The following is a 17,438-nucleotide window of genomic DNA, read 5'->3' as shown; positions in this document are numbered from 1 at the left end:
CTGCATTGCTCGTGTGGAGTGTGCTTGGTGAAGGAGACTCCACGGTCTGCTGTGAGGTTGAGGCGCGGAGGTTGCTGGGTGCCCAGTTCTATCAGTAGGTCCTGTGGACGGGTGTATGTTTGCACGAGGGTGCTGGATAACGGTCGTTTTCTCTCCCTGAAGCTCGACAGGCTCCCAGGACAGCCCCGGGAACAACCCCAGCAGCAGCAGCAGCCAGGACTTGCCACACAAAGCAGCAAAAAACAAAAGCATCAGGTACTCCATCAGCCGCATATTTCAAAAGAAGTAAAAGGGCCGGCCTGGACACCCCGGCAAGGAGGCATTCGGACCAGGTGGGTGCTTCACCGTTCGGAGTTAGGGGGCCTGCAGGCATGTCCCTTCTGCGTCTCCCCCGTCATCCCCACGAGGCACCTGTCACTCACGCTGGGGGTCCTCCTGGGAGCAGGAGCGGAGGAGGCGTCTATCTTCTCGGTGGGTCTGAGATGATCTGATGAGTTAATGAGTGGTTGGGTGGATGGATGGATGAATTCGTCAGTGGATGGGTGGATAGATTAGTGAGTGGATAGATGGATGAACAGATGGCTGGCTGGATGGGTGGACGAAGGGAGCATGGAATGAATAAAGCAGATGTTTATACTCCAATGCTAGAAACATATTCTCCCAAATTGCTTGAGTAGGAGCTGGGCAATGGTTGTTTCCTCCAGAACAGTGACAGGTGTTTGGAAACGGCTAAGTGCTCATCAGTGAGGGGTGAGGTACAATCTGTGGACAGCCCACAAGGAAGAGCCCCCTCCTTCCTGCCACCGTCCCCACCCCCAGGAGCCTGTCAGGGGCTCTGCCCACAGCCCCCGTCCCACCCCACAGCCGCGCAGGTCCTCCTGGGGGCTCCTCAGCACACAGTGTCATCACCAGGCCCCCACCTCACTCGGCGCCATCTCCTGGAGGACAGGGTGTGTTCCTGCCTCTCCAGCCAGATATTTGCTGAGTGTCTTGTTTGTGCTGGGTGTGGGATGTACAGGGGTAAGTAACGCAGATGTGGTCTGGAGCGCAGTTTAGGGACAAGAGGGGAAAAGGAGCAGGTTATTACATCTCTCCCTGTTATTCAGAAATACAGCACTGCGAGGGATGCTGCATTGACTGTGTACCAGATGCTGCGCATGCCCCTCACCAAGCAGGGGCTGCCTCCTCCCGATTTACAGAGGAGACATGGCCCCGCGGTTAGGGAGTGGTGAGGCAGGTTCACACCCACGCAGTGGGACCGGGCACTTTGCCGAACCCCAGCCACCTCTCCGGTGGATGCAACAGGAATGAGATGGTTCTATGGCATCACTGATTCAATGGACGAGAGTTTTAGCAAACTCCAGGAAATAGTGAAAAGAACAGGAAAGCCTGGAGTGCTGCCGTCCATGGAGCGGCAAAGAGTCGGGCACAACTGAGCGACTGAACTAAAACCTGAGTGTGTGCTGAACTGCTTCAGTCGTGTCCGACACTCTGCAAGCCCAGGGACTGTAGCCCAGTAGCTCCTCTGTCCAGGGGATTCTCCAGGCAAGAATACTGGAGTGGGTTGTCATGCCCTCCTCCAGGGCATCTTCTTGACCCAGGGATCGAACCCACGTCTCTTGTTATCTCTTGCATTGGCAGGCAGGATCTTTACCACGAGCGCCACCTGGAAAGCCCCAGTGAATGCTGACAACTAGGAAATGCAGAAAATAAGGGCTGCTCCTAAGTTTTGTTTTTTTTTTTTTCACTGACATATTCAATTCTTTATTTTTTTTTTTTAATTTCTAAAAAAGAATTTTATTAAAAAAGCACAAATGCAAAGAAATGAACAGAGGAAAATTTATGCGTCGAACCTGGACTGGTCACTTATGATAATATACATGCTACAATTCCATGCTCCTAAGTTAAACCAGAAGAGCAGCAAGCACAGGTTGTAAAGAGGGAAACACAGGATGAGCGACAGCAGTGCTGACGGAAACAAGCAGGGATGCGCTAACCCACATAAAGAGAATACCTGTACCGTTCGGAAGAGGAACCCGTCAGCCCTCGGAGGGACAGTAGAACCAGAACGGAAACCGAGGCCGTGGTCAGCAGTGCCCACCCACACGGCCCAAGTGGAGTAGTGTCACTCACCAGGCTTCCTGCGTCCACAGAGCTGCCGGCGGTAACATCTCTTGAGCGCTAGGCCGGGCAGCATCCCCGAGTGAGCTAAGACATCACTGTTCTCCTTCCAGTGCTGCTGTGGGGCCCTCTGTGGGCGGCCAGGCTCATCCCCTGCCCTGCCACCCTCTGGGGCCCGGCTGTCCCCCGGGATCTTTTCAGCCCTTGATCTTGGGTGTTCCCAGCCCTCTGCCATGCAGGACTGGGACGCAACTCAGGTCTTGGGCTTGAGACATCAAGGAGACCGTGAATCTGGAAGGACACCGCCCTGGGGCCCGTGAGAGAGCAGGAAAGCAAAGCCCCTAGTCCAGCATCAGGCCCTCCCCCACCCTCGGGGAGGATGCAGAGCTGGGGAACGTGCCCTCAGCCACCACTGCCTCCTGCACAAGTGCCTCCTCTTCGCCTGTCCTTGACCTGAAAGGAACCCCAGCTGCTGCTGCTCCGCAGGTGATTCATAAAAATGCACCTCCTGCAAGAGCTATTGTCCTGCTGCACTGGGACTGCCTGAGTGTGCTAAGGAGTGTCAGAAAAGTGGGGATGCCACACCTCATACTGGAGGTGGAGGGCCTGATACTGGGAAGGGTCTGATGCCTGGGGAGGGTCTGAGGGTGGGGGTGGGCCTGATGCTGGACTAGGGTCTCATTTTGGGGGAGGGTCTGTGACGGGGTGTGCCTGACACTGTGGGATGGTCTGATTCTGGAGGAAGGTCTGATTTGGGGAACTTCTGATGCTGAGGGGAACGTCTTATGCAAGACTAGGGTCGGAAGCTGGGGAGGGCCTGTTGCTGGACGAGTGTCTGATGCTGGACTAGGGTCTGATGCTTGGGGAGGGCCTGCTACTGGAATAGGGCCTGATGCTGGGGGAGGGTTTATGTTGGACTAGGGCCTGATATTTTGGGTAACCTCTGATGCTGGACTAAGGTCTGATGCTGGGGGAGTGCCTGACGCTGGGGCAAGGTCTAATGCCCCAGAAGGTCTGATTCTGGACTAGGTCCTGAAGCTGGGAGGGATGGTCTGATGCTGAGGGGGGAGGGAGTCTGATGCTGGGGGGGGCTTCTGATGCTGGACTAGGGTCTGATGCTGGGGGAGGGCGTGGTGCTGGACTAGGATCTGATGCTCGGGGAGGGCATGATGTTGGACTAAGGGCTGATGCTGGACTAGGATCTGATGCTGGGGGAGGGTCTGATGCAGGGGGAATGTCAGATGCTGGACTAGGGCCTGATGCTGGGGGATGGCCTGATGCTGGACTAGGGTCTGATGATGGGAGAGGACCTGCCCCCGGCAGATGCTGAAGTGATGGAGCCTCTTGGCTCCGGAGCCAAGGGCATGAACACCCCGTCGGTCGTCCTTTGGGGACACCTATGTCTTCGCCTTCTGGCCTTTCCATTGTATCCATCGACTCCTAACAGAATGCCCGTGTGATGACACGGGCTCCCATTACCAGTTCTGGTCTGTTCTCAGGGAGAGGACAGCTTACCCTCGGCACTCTTGATTGGCAGTGGGAAATTTTGCTTCAGTACTTTATTGAAAGAAAGCAATAAATAATACTGCAATAAAAAAAGTTCAAAAGTAGACTGTTCGTACTTTGTCACATATTCAGGAAGTTCACAAAAGATTAATAGGAAAACAGAACAGTAAGAATGAATTGTACGAGTAAATTAAAGGCAGAACCCACATGTAAAGAGACATGCTGTCTCTGTCTACCGAGATCCAGCTGCATAATAAATATCACACCGTGATCTGAACGCATCTCTTGCTGGCTTTTTTAATGTGCCGCTGAAAAAGTAAAAGTTACATTTGCTACTTATACAATCCAGAATGGCTATGTCATTGCAATCTAAAAATATATGCCTAGGTCCATTCTTTAAACATGTTTAGAAACAGATGTAAAAAGATGATTTACATACAAATAAGGCCTTTGTCAGAGCTGCACTACGCTGTCTGTCTGGGAAGTGGCACCTTCGCTGTCCAGCTGGATGGCTCCGCAGCAGGTGCAGGGCATCACGATTGGTCCCCGAAGAGTCTCACCGGAGAGGAGGGATCCGAGTCCAGAGACTAGGTTACCGGAGAGATTTTCATAGTCGTCTTCTAGTCATCCTTTCAGCCCAAATTTCATCAGAAGCTCACATTTAACACCCAGTACTTTTAAATCGCTTCGCGCTGCAGAGAAAAAGCATTTCTTGCCAGAAAAAGTACGGTTTAGGTCAGTCGTTAAAATCCAACAACCATTGGTTGGAATTAAGTTTGCTGATTTCAGAGTGATTGTTGGAGAGCTCGGTTACATTCTGGAAGGAGAATGCACACCGTGTCATGATGATTTTACAATCGCAGGAAAAGCCTTTCTCTCATGGTTTAACATGTAAAAATTAAACAAGAATAATTACAATAAATGCATCATTTACAAACGCCCTATATTTGTTCATAGGATTGATACAGACAAGCACTACAGTACATTCATTTGAAAGACTAAAATCAGGTATCAGAACACGAATTGATCTGAAAGGATATTTATAGCCTGAATATACAAGTAAGTAATTATATAAATGAAGTCATAAGTTTACATAAACATAAGAAACATGAAATTCTAAAATTATTTTCTCTATGGTATCCATGAGCTTTTCACTAATTAAAAACCCTGTCATAAAGTATCTTCGGGTCCATATAACAAGTATCAACAGATTAAAGATTGCATCGAGTTGAAAATGTAGTCTCTGTCGTATCCTGGACGCTGTCTAATCACCTGTAGAAGTAGTGTGGGTAAACTGGAAACACACAGACGAGTCAGTCCTGGGACGGCGGCTGGTGCCCGAGCCCCTGCCCCTCCAGACACACCCCCCCCAACCCCATTCAAGGCTTCAGGGGCTTTGAGAATTCAGAGAAACACGGAGGACCAAGCAGATGAAGGAGAGAACTCTGTGGCGGACTTTATTCTGAAGTATAGCTAAAAGCTGCTGGTAACAATCCCCAAAACCCAATCCAGCTTTCTAGCTGAGAGAACAGGACAGAGCAGACAGCCTCCTGCCCTCAGAGCGGCTCGAGCAGAGCTGGGCCCCCGGGCCGGCCCCACCAGAGGACCGCCCAGAGCAGCACCTGCAAGGGAGGGTGACCCCTCAGCGGCGGCCAAGCCCCAGCTGCCGGTGCACCTCCGTGAGAAACGCTGGCAGGGCAGCCTCGAGAACCCTGACGCCCTGGGCCCTGCTCCCTCCGAGACCGTGCACGCAGGGCATGGCCAGCAGCACTGCCGCTGTGGGAGGGACACCCGTGCGCACAGACGCGCGGGAGCCTCAGGCCGAGCTCTGACCAGTCCGGCACCAGCCATGCGCCAAGGTCACGTTCTCTGCTGCTGAGGGCTCTCGCCGGCCGACCTCCGGAGACCCGCTGACCCTCCACTCTCAGGGCGTGGCCTAAGTGCCCCCGCGGGACCAGGCCGGCCAGTACTCACCCCGAAGCTCAGCAGGAGCAAGTCCTGACTGCAGCGGAATCCAGTCTCTGCGTTCCCGCCATGCTGCCCGATCCCAGGAGCGCAGGAGGAAGCGTGCAAACACAGAGTGCGGCTAGCCGTGCAACGTCACACGGGGCACGAGGACACACTCACACCCGCAGCAGCGCCCACTCCTACTGAGGGTCTGGGGAACCTTCTAGAGGGAGGATGAGCCGAGGAGAGCGAGCCTGGCGGCTGCCATCTACAAACCCCTACCACCCGGGGGCAGGCGGTCACACTAGAGCAGCAACGGCACATTCGATGACAGAAACGCCGACATGGGGACAGCTACTCCACGTGAGCAGCTGCCACTGTTTCTCCCTGGTCTCTCATCCCCTCCTTTCCCTAATTAACAACTGCCTGAATCTGCCCAGTGGAACTCAGGGAAGGTCATGGAGGCTGAATGAAGGCCGTTAATCAAAGAAACGGGGACACAGGAAGCCCTGTGCTCAGGAGCCCCAGGGGGCCCAGCTGCGGTTTGCTCATCCTGTCATCCTATTCTGGGCCGCTCTTCCCTTTTCCATCCCCTGGTACATCTCACTGTCAGGGCACCGACCATGACACCCTTTCTCCGGGTTCAACCACAGCAGGGTCGAAGGGCTGCAGCTTCTCAGCCTCCCCTCTGCTGGCTCCTTCACCACACAGGACAGGGGCTGTGTGCACCCTGCTTGTTTACTACGGCTGGAGACCACAGGTGGTGTGTTTGCTCGTGTGCTCACCCCTTTCGCTTCGGGGCAGGTTTGGGGGGGTACTGGAGGAGCCCACCACAAGGCGCCCTGGAGGTGGGGCATCAAGGCCCGGACAGAAGGATAGGTTCTTCCAAAATTGCTGGGGATGGGGGATGGGGCAATTTCAGGGCCTCCTCCTCCTGACACTTGGGAGTCTGTTCTTGGTTTTACTTTGCGTGTTTGTTGCAGGCTTCCCCTTTCTCTGTGAGCACTTTCTGAGCCCCCTTCCGCTGTCCCTAGACCCTAGGAGAAAGCCTGGCGAAGGCGGGGATAAACAGATCATTTACTCTCTGTATATCTTTGGTCGAGTTATTAACTCGTCTACACTTCGGTTTCAGAAAAACATCTATTTCTGCTTCATTGACTATGCCAAAGCCTTTGACTGTGTGGATCACAATAAACTGTGGAACATTCTGAAAGAGATGGGAATCCCAGACCACCTGACCTGCCTCTTGAGAAACCTGTATGCAGGTCAGGAAGCAACAGTTAGAACTGGACATGGAACAACAGACTGGTTCCAAATAGGAAAAGGTGTACGTCAAGGTTGTATATTGTCACCTTGCTTATTTAACTTATATGCAGAGTACATCATGAGGAACGCTGGGCTGGAAGAAGCACAAGCTGGAATCAAGATTGCTGGGAGAAATATCAATAACCTCAGATATGCAGATGACACTACCCTTATGGCAGAAAGTGAAGAGGAACTCAAAAGCCTCTTGATGAAGGTGAAGGAGGAGAGTGAAAAGGTTGGTTTGAAACTCAACATTCAGAAAACAAAGATCATGGCATCTGGTCCCATCACTTCATGGGAAATAGATGGAAAAACAGTGGAAACAGTGTCAGACTTTGTTTTTTTGGGCTCCAAAATCACTGCAGATGCTGATTGCAGCCATGAAATTAAAAGACGCTTGCTCCTTGGAAGGAAAGTTATGACCAACCTTGATAGTATATTAAAAAGCAGAGACATTACTTTGCCAACCAAGGTCCGTCTAGTCAAGGTAATGGTTTTTCCCGTGGTCATGTATGGATGTGAGAGTTGGACTGTGAAGAAGGCTGATCGCCGAAGAATCGATGTTTTTGAACTGTGGTGTTGGAGAAGACTCTTGAGAGTCCCTTATACTGCAAGGAGATCCAACCAGTCCATTCTAGAGGAGATCAATCCTGGATGTTCATTGGAGGGACTGATGCTAAAGCTGAAACTGCAATACTTTGGCCACCTCATGCGACGAGTTGACTCACTGGAAAAGACTCTGATGCTGGGAAAGGTTGGGGGCGGGAGGAGAAGGGGACGACAGAGAATGAGATGGCTGGATGGCATCACCGACTCTGTGGACATGAGTTTGAGTGTACTCCGGGAGTTGGTGATGGACAGGGAGGCCTGGCGTGCTGTGATTCATGGGGTCGCGGAGAGTCGGACACGACTGAGCGACTGAACTGACTGAACTGACACTTCGGTTTCCTTTCTAGGAACAGGCCAGAAACTCCTAGCTCCTGGGACATCCCAGAGGATGAAAGGAGGCAACCAGTTGACAGCCCATCGCCAATCCTGGCACCAGCACATAAAGAAAGCAATGCTTTCTCTCTGTTCTCCCAAATGTCAGGCCCCAGAGTTTCCTCCCTTATGATACTCGGCCCCCGCCCCTACCCCCAGCCCAGGAGAGGTATTCATCTCAGCTCAGCGTCAGGAGACATGGGGGCAGGTGAGGGAAATTGACGGTGATTTTCCACTAGCTGTTCAGCACTGTGCTGGATATTTTAGGCATTGCTAGATATTTCAGGTGTTATTTCGTTATTAGGCAGAAAGCACACAAAAAACGGTAATGACTCAGGCCTGCCTTGAACTTTCCTGCCTTCTGTGTGGCAGATTTCAGAGACTCAGGCCCTGGATTTCTCGTCCTCTGAGCCTGGCCACTGGGTGAGACCTGGTCCCCACTTCCCCTTTCCTGGCTGGCCCTGCAGGCCAGCACACAGACCCCTTTTTCAAAGTTTCACAGACAGACTGACAAAGGATGTAACACAAGTTTCAGAATCTCACAGGGCTCTGTGACTGCGGTCTGGATTCTGCCCCCTTTTAAGAGCTGGTTCTGAGACCCCCTTGACCTCTTGCCTGTTGCAGCCATGCCTGGGGCTGGGGGTCTGCAGTCTCCTGTTTCTTTTCCAACCTGCCCCCAACTCACCCCTGGCCGCAGAGTGTTCAGGCCACAGAGTGTTCAGGCCACAGAAAGAGGGACCTTAGGACCTCCTGAGGCATTCGCGAGGAAATCCCCTTGGGGAATTTTCTCAAAATGGGATTTGGAAATTCTGCACCTTAGTCACTCTGGACAGAGGCAGCTCTGGGCAGTGACAAGATGGGGGGACAGGGATTTAGATCTGGGCTCTGGCCCCAGTTCAGCTCCAGTCCTCTTTGTGAGATGTTGGCAGACCTCTGCCCTTTGAGGCCCTCCATTTCCTCATCTAGGAAGTGGAGGTTTGACAGTATTGTTCCTGAGGCTGTTCTCGGTTGAAAGATACAAAACTAGAGGATTTGTGGTATTCCGGAGGAGAGTTGGGGGTACGTGTGCTATTGCCCCTAAAATCGATTCACATCACTTCTCCTGCAGCTAAGGCTGAGGGGTTATCTTATTATCTCTCCTTCCTTCCCGTCCAAGGGAAGGGATTCACCAAGGCCCGGGACTCACCTTACTCCCTAGCTCATGAAGTCCTTGTGTGGGCAGTACTGGTCGGTCCTTTCACCTCACTCCCTCCGTCACTCCTTCCCTTTCTCCACCCGCTGCCGCCCCCCCCCCCCCGCCACCTTTCCATTCATTTCTACGTCTGTGACATGTAAAATTCTTCGGGGCTTCCCTGGTGGCTCAGTGGTTAAGAATCCACCTGCCAATGCAGGAAACACGGGTTCGATCCCTGGTCCAGGAAGATCCCACATGCTGTGTGACTACTAAGCCTTTGTGCCACAACTACTGAGCCTGTGCCCTACAGCCCAGGAGCCACAACTACTGAGCCCACGTGCCACAACTATTGAAGCCCACACGCCCTAGGGCCTGTGCTCCACAACAAGGGAAGCCACCGCAATGAGAAGCCTGTGCACTGCACCTTGAGGGCAGCTCCCGCCTGTGCAACTAGAGAAAAAGAGCCCTCACGGCAATGAAAATCCAGCACAGCCAAATAGAAATAAAATAATAAAAAATAGAATTCTTTGTTTATTAATGTAGAAAACAACTTAAGCAGGAGGGTATTGTACTGGGGGCGATGCTGAGTAGTTCACAGAGTGGACAGAGCATTGGAGAACCTGACTTGGAAAAAGGGCAAGTGAGAAACCAGGGCATCTGGGCGGCAGTGCTACTGGACAGTCTCATCAGGGTACCACTGTTGAACCAAATATACCCCAGCCATGTTTCCTATCCACGTCTCAATCTATTAAAGATTCATAGTCCTAGGGGAGGGAGGGTAAACAGCCAAGCTGGTGTCACTTGCTTGCTTCTTCGCTGGGAGAGGATAGAACTCTGGGCTTCGCAGTACCCCTGAGACTGTAGAGCCTGGAGGAGAAATAAGTCCATAAAAGGATATCAAGATGATATTTGGAAGGGAGAATGGATACTGTGTAAGGAAGTTAAAAAACAAACACAGAAACATATTAAACCCATATTCCACCCAACCATCTACCCATTCATCTCTCCATCTGTCCATTTATCTATCTATACTTTCGGCCAACCCAGAAACACACTTAAAAAAAAAAAGCCAAAACCTTTTATTTTGTATTGGGGTATAGCTGATTAACAATGTTGTAACAGTTTCTGGTGAACGGTGAAGGGACTAGGCATACATATACATGTATCCCTTCTCCCTCAAACTCCCCTCCCATCCAGGCTGCCGCAAAATAGTGAGCAGAGTTCCCTGTGCTAGATCTGTAGGTCCTTGTTGGTTATCTATTTTAAATATAGCAGAAGAAACACACTGAAAAAGCCTTTTTTTTTTTTTTTTTTTGTCTGTGTGCCATGTAGGATCCTAGTTCCCTGACCAGGGATGGAACCTGTGCCCTCTGCATTGGAAGAGTGGAGTCTTAACCACTGGATCACCAGGGAAGTCCCTGAAGAAACATTTTTTATTCAGCACCGCTGGCTCAGTCGGTAAAGCGTCTGCCTGCAATGAGGGAGACCCAGGTTCGATCCCTGGGTTGGGAAGATCCCCTGGAGAAGGAAATGGCAACCCACTCCAGTACTCTTGCCTGGAAAATTCCACGGACTGAGGAGCCTGGTAGGCTATAGTCCATGGGGTCGCAAAGAGTCGGACACGACTGAGAGACTTCACTTTCCCTTTCATGTTCCAGAGGCCATACCAGGCACCTGATAGAGTGCAAACGTATCCCTCAGAAATATCCCAAGAGTCTTCTTGGATGTACATACAAAGGATGTATTTATGGAGCTGAAACAAAGAAGAGGACCCAGAGAAAGGAATTCATGTCTAGCCACGCACTGGAGGGCCTCTAACAACATTTCTAGGGACAGAGTGACTCGCTTTGCATGCGGGCAGACAAGGGATGGTTTTTGTGGACGTGTATTGCAGGAGATTGCTCACCACAAGTGCACAACAGGGTGTGGCCAGGATTTAACCTCTGAATCCTAGGCTCTGCCTCTAGTCTCTTTACCTCTCTAGCAGTAAGGAAGTCCTAGTTCCTTTTTAACAGCTCTCAAACGGGGACTGTGAATATAAGAATCCCTGCCCGGCAGTGTTCTTGCCTGGAGAATCCCAGGGACGGGGGAGCCTAGTGGGCTTCCGTCTATGGGGTCACACAGAGTCGGACACAACTGAAGTGACTTAGCAGCAGCAGCCCGGTATAACTCAGAGAAGTTCTGTGAAGTAGGGTGAGTTAGTGGGTGTGAGGTACTTTCCAAGTACAAAGACAGAGAACTATTTTTGCTGTGCTTATTTCTGTCTCCAGAATGGCTAATGAGAACACTCCTGGCTCACGTGTCCCTCTCACTTCTTTCCAGTCCTCACTGCCCTCCACCTAGCGGTCACCACGGAGAGAGTCTGGTGAGATTTTTGGTTCTTTAGGCTGGTGGATGAATGTCCAGGATAATCACTGCTATTCACCTTGGAACCTTGGATCTGTGAATGGTCAGGGCTCTGTGGGCCCCATCCTGGTTGGAAACAGTCCCTGGGTGAGTGTGTGTGTGTGTGTGTGTGTGATAGATCCCGGTTTCTTGTAGAGGTGAATACAGTGACTCAGAAAGCCCTGAAATACGTGGGTGGCTCAGCTTTCAGTTCACAGTAGAAAGGAGCTGGTTCTCCAAGTTTTTGCTAAGTCAGCGCAAGAGATCAGAGCTGAGATCAGAGGGTGAAACAGATATTGTCTGGAAATTGCCCCATGCTTACAGGACCCAGGCCATGACCCTGGGTGAAGCTTGTCAATTCCCAGTGCCTGTTTTGTCATCTGTAAAACGGGTGGCTTGCCTGTTGGTGGTGTTGCCTGATCTTTGTCACTTGTCCTAGGATGAACATCTGTCCACGCACAGGCCCCCAGCTCAGCTCTTGCAGCTAACAGTCATTCCTCATATGGAAAGCACTCTCTGCGCTGCCTTTCATTGCTGGTGGTCTAAACACACTGCCACCTCTCTGGAGGGTTGCTTGGCAAAATTCAGTCGAATTTTTAAAGCGCATACTGTATTTAATAAGCACTAGCAATTCTACTTCTAGGAATTGATCTTACATTCATATGCACACGTGCACAAACTAATATTTACAAAATAGTCATGGTCTGTAACAATGAACGCTGCAGACAGCCTCATTGTCCATCAGGAAGGGGCTGACTGGGGCTTCCCCAATGACTCAGTGGTAAAGAATCTGCCTATTGACATGCAGGAGCTGCAGGAGATGTTTGTTCGATTCCTGGGTCAACAAGAACCCCTGGAAGAGCGCATGGCAATCCACTCCGGTATTCTTGCCTGGAGAATTCCATGGACAGAAGAGCCTGGTGGGCTACAGTCCACAGGGTTGCAAAGAGTTGAAAACAACTGAAGGGCCTGAGCATGCAAGGGGCTGATTAATCTGGTGCTTCCATATAATGGAATTTTAGGCCGCTACTAAAAAGAATGATGTAGTTCTTTATGTGCAGTTATGAAATGATCTCTAAGATACAAGAGGTAAGAAACAGAGTAGCTTTTGAAGTGTGCTTCATGTGTGTGACAAAAGAAAACTCATCCATGCTTGTAAATATACAGATTCTCTTCTGGAGGCTCGTGGGAAACTAGTAATAATTACCTTCCCTTCCTATCAGAAAGGGCAATGCAAAGGAGGCCTGGGGGCATGGGTAAGAGGGGCAGTGCTTTTTTTCTTTTAAGCTTTCAGACACTTAAACCATGAGTTTAGGGACTTCCCTGGCAGTCCAGTGGTTAAGACTCCAAGCTCTTAATGCAGGGGGTACGGGGTTCAATCCATGGTAGGGGAACTAAGACCCTACATACTGCATGGCAGAGCCCAAAAGAAAAAGGTGAGTTTATTTAGGACAAAAGTACACTTTGAAACATTGACATGAGTCCTTCTTTTTTAATTTGTTATTATTATTATTATTTTACTTTTTGGCCACGCTGCACAGCATGTGGGCTCTTAACTCCCTGACCAGGGGTTGAACCCAGGTTCCTGGCATTGGAAACACGGAGTATTAACCACTGGAGCACCAGGGAAGCCCCAACATGTATCATTTTAAACAGTTCAGTTCAGTCGCTTAGTCGTGTCCAACTCTTTGCGACCCCATGAACCACAGCACGCCAGGCCTCCCTGTCCATCACCAACTCCCGGAGTTCACTCAAACTCATGTCCATCGAGTCGGTGATGCCATCCAGCCATCTCATTCTCTGTCGTCCCCGTCTCCTCCCACCCCCAATCCCTCCTAGCATCAGACTCTTTTCCAGTGAGTCAACTCGTCGCATGAGGTGGCCATAGTACAGTATAACCATTCAAAATTATTATAGTATATATTTTCAGTTTCTGGTAAAAAAGAAATAACCTTTTTTACATGACTCCTTCACCCAACTTGCTTGATCTTTTTTCTAAAATTTTAATTTTATATTGGAGTGCCACTTTGCTGACAAACGTCTGTATAGTCAAAGCGATGGTTTCTCCAGTAGTTATTTATGGATTTGAGAGTTGTACCATAAAGAAGGCTGAATGCCTAAGAATTGATACTTTTGAACTGTGGTGTTGGAGAAGACTCTTGAGAGTCCCTTGGATTGCAGGGAAATCAAACTAGTCAATCCAAACGAAAAGCAGCCCTGAATATTCACTGGAAGGGCTGATGCTGACGCTGAAGCTCCAATCCTTTGGCCACCTGATGCGAAGAACTGACTCATTGGAAAAGACCCTGATGCTGGGAAAGATTGAAGGCAGGAGGAGAAAGGGACGACAGAGGATGAGACGGTTGGATGGCATCAGTGGACATGAGTTTGAGCAAGCTCCAGGAGAGAGTGAAGGACAGGGAAGCCTACTGTGCTGCAGTCGAAAAGAGAAGGACATGACTTAGCGACTGAACGACAACAGTTGATTAACAATGTTGTGTTTCATGTGTTCAAGAAAGTGATTCAGTTAAACATATACATGTATCAGTTCTTTTTCAAAATCTTTTCCCATTTAGATTATTACAGAATATAGAGCGGAGTTCCCTGTCCTTGTTGATTATCTATTTTAAACGTAATAGTGTGTGTATGTCAATCCTGAACTCCCAACTTATTCCTCCCCACCAGAGGGATGCTATTTTTGTATCTTCAGAATTTAGTATCATGTGGATTTTCTGTCAGTTTATAAACAGTCATCTGGCAGGAAGTGCCCAGGAGTCCCTTGGCATTTCAGGCTCGGTCTTAGAGTCTCTTTGATCTCTAAGTCCAGTGAGGGACCCAGGTCTCACGGGGGTGGGAAAACTCACCCAGAGGCTCATCCTTGCTGCAGTCTTTCACCCAATCCCTCGTCCCATCAGCTGCATTGGCTTTTGGAATCGTGCTTTGGCCCCAAAAACACAGCCTTCTGTGCCTTCCCCTAGAAGAAGAATGACGTCTGAACCCTGGGAAAGGAGGGACGGATTACTATCCCCTCCAATAGAGGGTGTTGTGTAGTGGAAACTGCACCGGCTTTGCAGCTGCACAAGCTTAGTTTCCAATTCCAGCTTCTGCTGCAGAAGCTGTGAAAGTTCAAGAAACTGCCGTGATCTTGCTAGACGGTCTGCTCATCTGTAAAACGGGCTGACTGCTACTGAGTCCTGGGGCTGGAAAGATGAGAGGAGGTCATTGTATACAGTGCCTGGCACACAGCAGCTGCTCCGCGAATAGCTGCAGCTGCGCCCATGGTCACTGAAGTTGGGGTGGCCTCTTCTCACGAGGGAGGGAAGAACGGTGGTGGTTGGAATTGAGGGCCCCCTGAGCTTGGCCCCTTGCTGGGTAGAGGTGAAAGGGCATGGTGCCTGCCTGCCAGGAATGCTCGGTGATTAAGTAGTCTGAGAGAGCCTCAAGTCTGCAGCCGCCTCTCTGTAGCTCTGACGTCTGGAGATGGTGTGGTCGGCCCCAAGGTGACTGTTTGCAGGACGGGACTTGCCCTGGTGTTCATGGTGGTGACTCTGGTCAAGGAAGAGCCTGACTCAGGAAGAAGCAGGAGTGCTGGAAGCTGCTCTGGGAGGCTGGCATGACCCCGGCATCAGGGGTTCTTATTTCCTGGCTCCACACGTGACTCTGCAGCACACTGGCCTTTCCTGCCACTTGGAAATTGTTTTAAAAATGGGCTTTTCCTCCCAGCTACAGAAACACCCGCGCCTTCAAGGCGGGGGCAGTGGTGGAGGGCACAGAGTTTCAAGTAAGGCCCGCCTGGCTTGGAGTCCTTGCCTGGATGTTGATTCACTCATTGGCTGTGTTCTTTAACTTTTCAGAGCCTCAGTTTCCTTGTCTGTGAAATGGGGATAATAATGCTGCCTACTTTTCACTGTGAGGATTCACAGAGATGTGTGAGGCAGTACAAAAATGTTGTCTCAGGAGAGCTGGTTAAAGCTGAGCTGATTGGTCTAAAATGAGGGCAAAAATCTTCTTAGGGAGGGAATTACTTTTGGGTTTGGGGAAAAGGTGCATAATGGGCATGTCTGATTAAAAAGGGGAGACTCCCTGCGTTACCCCACCCTTCCTCTGTTGTCTAGAGAGGGCTAATTTTTCTGCAAAAGAAAGAAACAGGTTTGAGGGTTTTCATGGTCAGTGTGAGAGCTGGTGTGGAGTCGTGAGGGAGAAGAAGGGAGATGCCCAAGGGTCCCAGGGCTCCCCCATCCCTGGCATTCTCCAGGCAAGAACACTGGAGTGGGTTGCCATTTCCTTCTCCAATGCATGAAAGTGGAAAGGGAAAGTAAAGTCGCTCAGTCCTGTCTGACTCTTCGCAACCCCATGTACTGCAGCCTACAGGGCTCCTCCGGCCATGGGATTTTCCAGGTGAGAGTACTGGAGTGGGTTGCCACTGCCTTCTCTGATTTAACTGCTACCCAGAAGCTGGGCTCAAAAATTGAGCTCGCAGCCGAGCGAGCGCAGCGCGCCTGCGCCGTACGTGCGCGCGCATGCTCCCCGCCCCCGCCCGCCCCCGCGCCCTGGCAGTTGCAAAAGCTCGCCGGCGCTGGTCGCTGATACCGCTTACCTGAGGGACCCGCGGCCGCCCCCGGCCGGCGTCGCAGCCTCCCGGGAACCCGGCCCCGAGGTGTGAGGTGAGCCCCGGGTCGTGCAGGCCCCTTCCCGTCCGGCGCAGCGGGAAAAGGAGTCGGGAGTGGGGACTGAGGAGGTGCCGCCGCGGCTGCCCGCTCCTCGGTCTGACCCAGTGCCGAGGAGGCACCAGCGGCCGCGGCCCCTCCTCCTCAGGGAGCGTTATTCGCGTCGCCGCCGAAACAACAGCCGCGGGCGCCGGGCTGTGGAGGGGTGTCTCGGGGCTTTCTCGGGGCGGGCGGCGGGCCGGCGGGGCGCGGAGGAGCCCGAGTTTGGGGCTGGGCGCCGGGGCGGGCCGATGCCCGCGGACGGGGTTGACCCTCTGGGTCCCGAGCCCGCGCCGAGCAGCCTGTTGGAGGGCGGCCCGCGCTCCCTCCGCGCCGCGCTCCCTGCGCCAGCCCTGGGGCTCGGTCGGCGCCGCGGGGGCGTGTGGCGCTCCCGGGCCGCTGGGGGCTGTGGGGGGAGGCCGCGGCCGCTGGCGGGAGGGCAGTGCGCCGAGGGCTGGGCGCTGGGGCGCGGGGGGCGTCGGGGCTTCCCGGGGCCGGGCGGCGTCGCAGCATCTGGACTGCCTCCTGTTTCTAGTCCTGAATGTTGTCCCCTCTCTTCCCTCCCGTCAGTTTTGCAAAGTCTGCATATTCCTCCTCGAGCTTTCCCCCTCTGCCCCCTTGGACGCTCCGTGTGTTTGCCCTGGGGTAGGGCGGTGAGATTCATCCGTAGCCTCTGAGACTTAGCAGCAGCAGCAGCAAACATGTCAAGGCATTGTAGCATCTTCCTAGAGGCCTTTATCAGAGTTAGGTGCCTTCCTCAATAAGAGAAAAAGGGGTGTGTTTTCTTTCGTTCTTAAAAGAACAAAAGCATGTGCCACTAATTTAGGCAGAGGAGCCAACTTGAAGTTGCAGCATATCTAGGAAGGAGGACAAAAGGTCTGGGTTTTGGCCCAGAATAAATGAAATTTTGAATTTTGGTTCCCTTCTGAATGTAGGCAGACAGAACAGCAGAGCAGCTCAGCAGCTATAGAAATAAATGACTGCTCTATAAGGTTGGTCAAGCAAGATAGTATTTTATAGAAGTAGTTTGGAGAGACCTGTAATGTTTACTTACGGGAATTGGGTTACTTGGCAAAGCTAATATCGCAGGAGCAAGGAAACAGAGACTTGACAAGGGGGATGTTACCTCCCTCTTGAGCCTTCTTTTAGCCTTTAGTGATGTGCTGACAGTCAAAGGGATAGAGGAATCCATAGTTCTGTTATTAAGAACCATTTACTCCTCAAGATAATGCTTTCCATCCGTACTTTTTTTTTTCCCCCATCTGTACTTTTAGGCAAATCAATGCCATCTTTTTCCTCCAGAAGAAGAAGGA

The 17,438-nt window shown here is 51.5% G+C and overlaps 1 protein-coding gene and 1 long non-coding RNA gene across 8 annotated transcripts in view; both read left to right on the top strand.

Moving 5' to 3' along the window:
• Positions 1–213: 213 nt before the first annotated feature.
• On the top strand, positions 214–11,465 carry LOC148777220 (uncharacterized). Its single transcript, XR_016037784.1, has 3 exons — positions 214–332; positions 10,367–10,619; positions 11,357–11,465. It is a non-coding gene; the product is annotated as an uncharacterized LOC148777220 (long non-coding RNA).
• A 4,487-nt stretch (positions 11,466–15,952) lies between these two features.
• Positions 15,953–17,438, top strand: part of LOC129540269 (liprin-alpha-1-like) — a 149,021-nt gene continuing 147,535 nt past the window's right edge. For all 7 annotated transcript variants that reach the window (XM_088837803.1, XM_088837800.1, XM_088837799.1 and 4 more), the window contains exon 1: positions 15,953–16,083. The gene's annotated coding sequence lies outside the window, so the exon portion shown is untranslated. The remainder of the gene's footprint in view (positions 16,084–17,438) is intronic.

This window comes from Moschus berezovskii, chromosome 7 (assembly GCF_049115385.1).
Source record: "Moschus berezovskii isolate FMDL1 chromosome 7, NW_MosBer_1.0, whole genome shotgun sequence".
Classification (NCBI taxonomy): Eukaryota; Metazoa; Chordata; class Mammalia; order Artiodactyla; family Moschidae; genus Moschus; species Moschus berezovskii.
The sequence above is the reverse complement of the archived record's forward strand: the minus strand, read 5'-3'. Positions and strand labels throughout refer to the sequence as shown.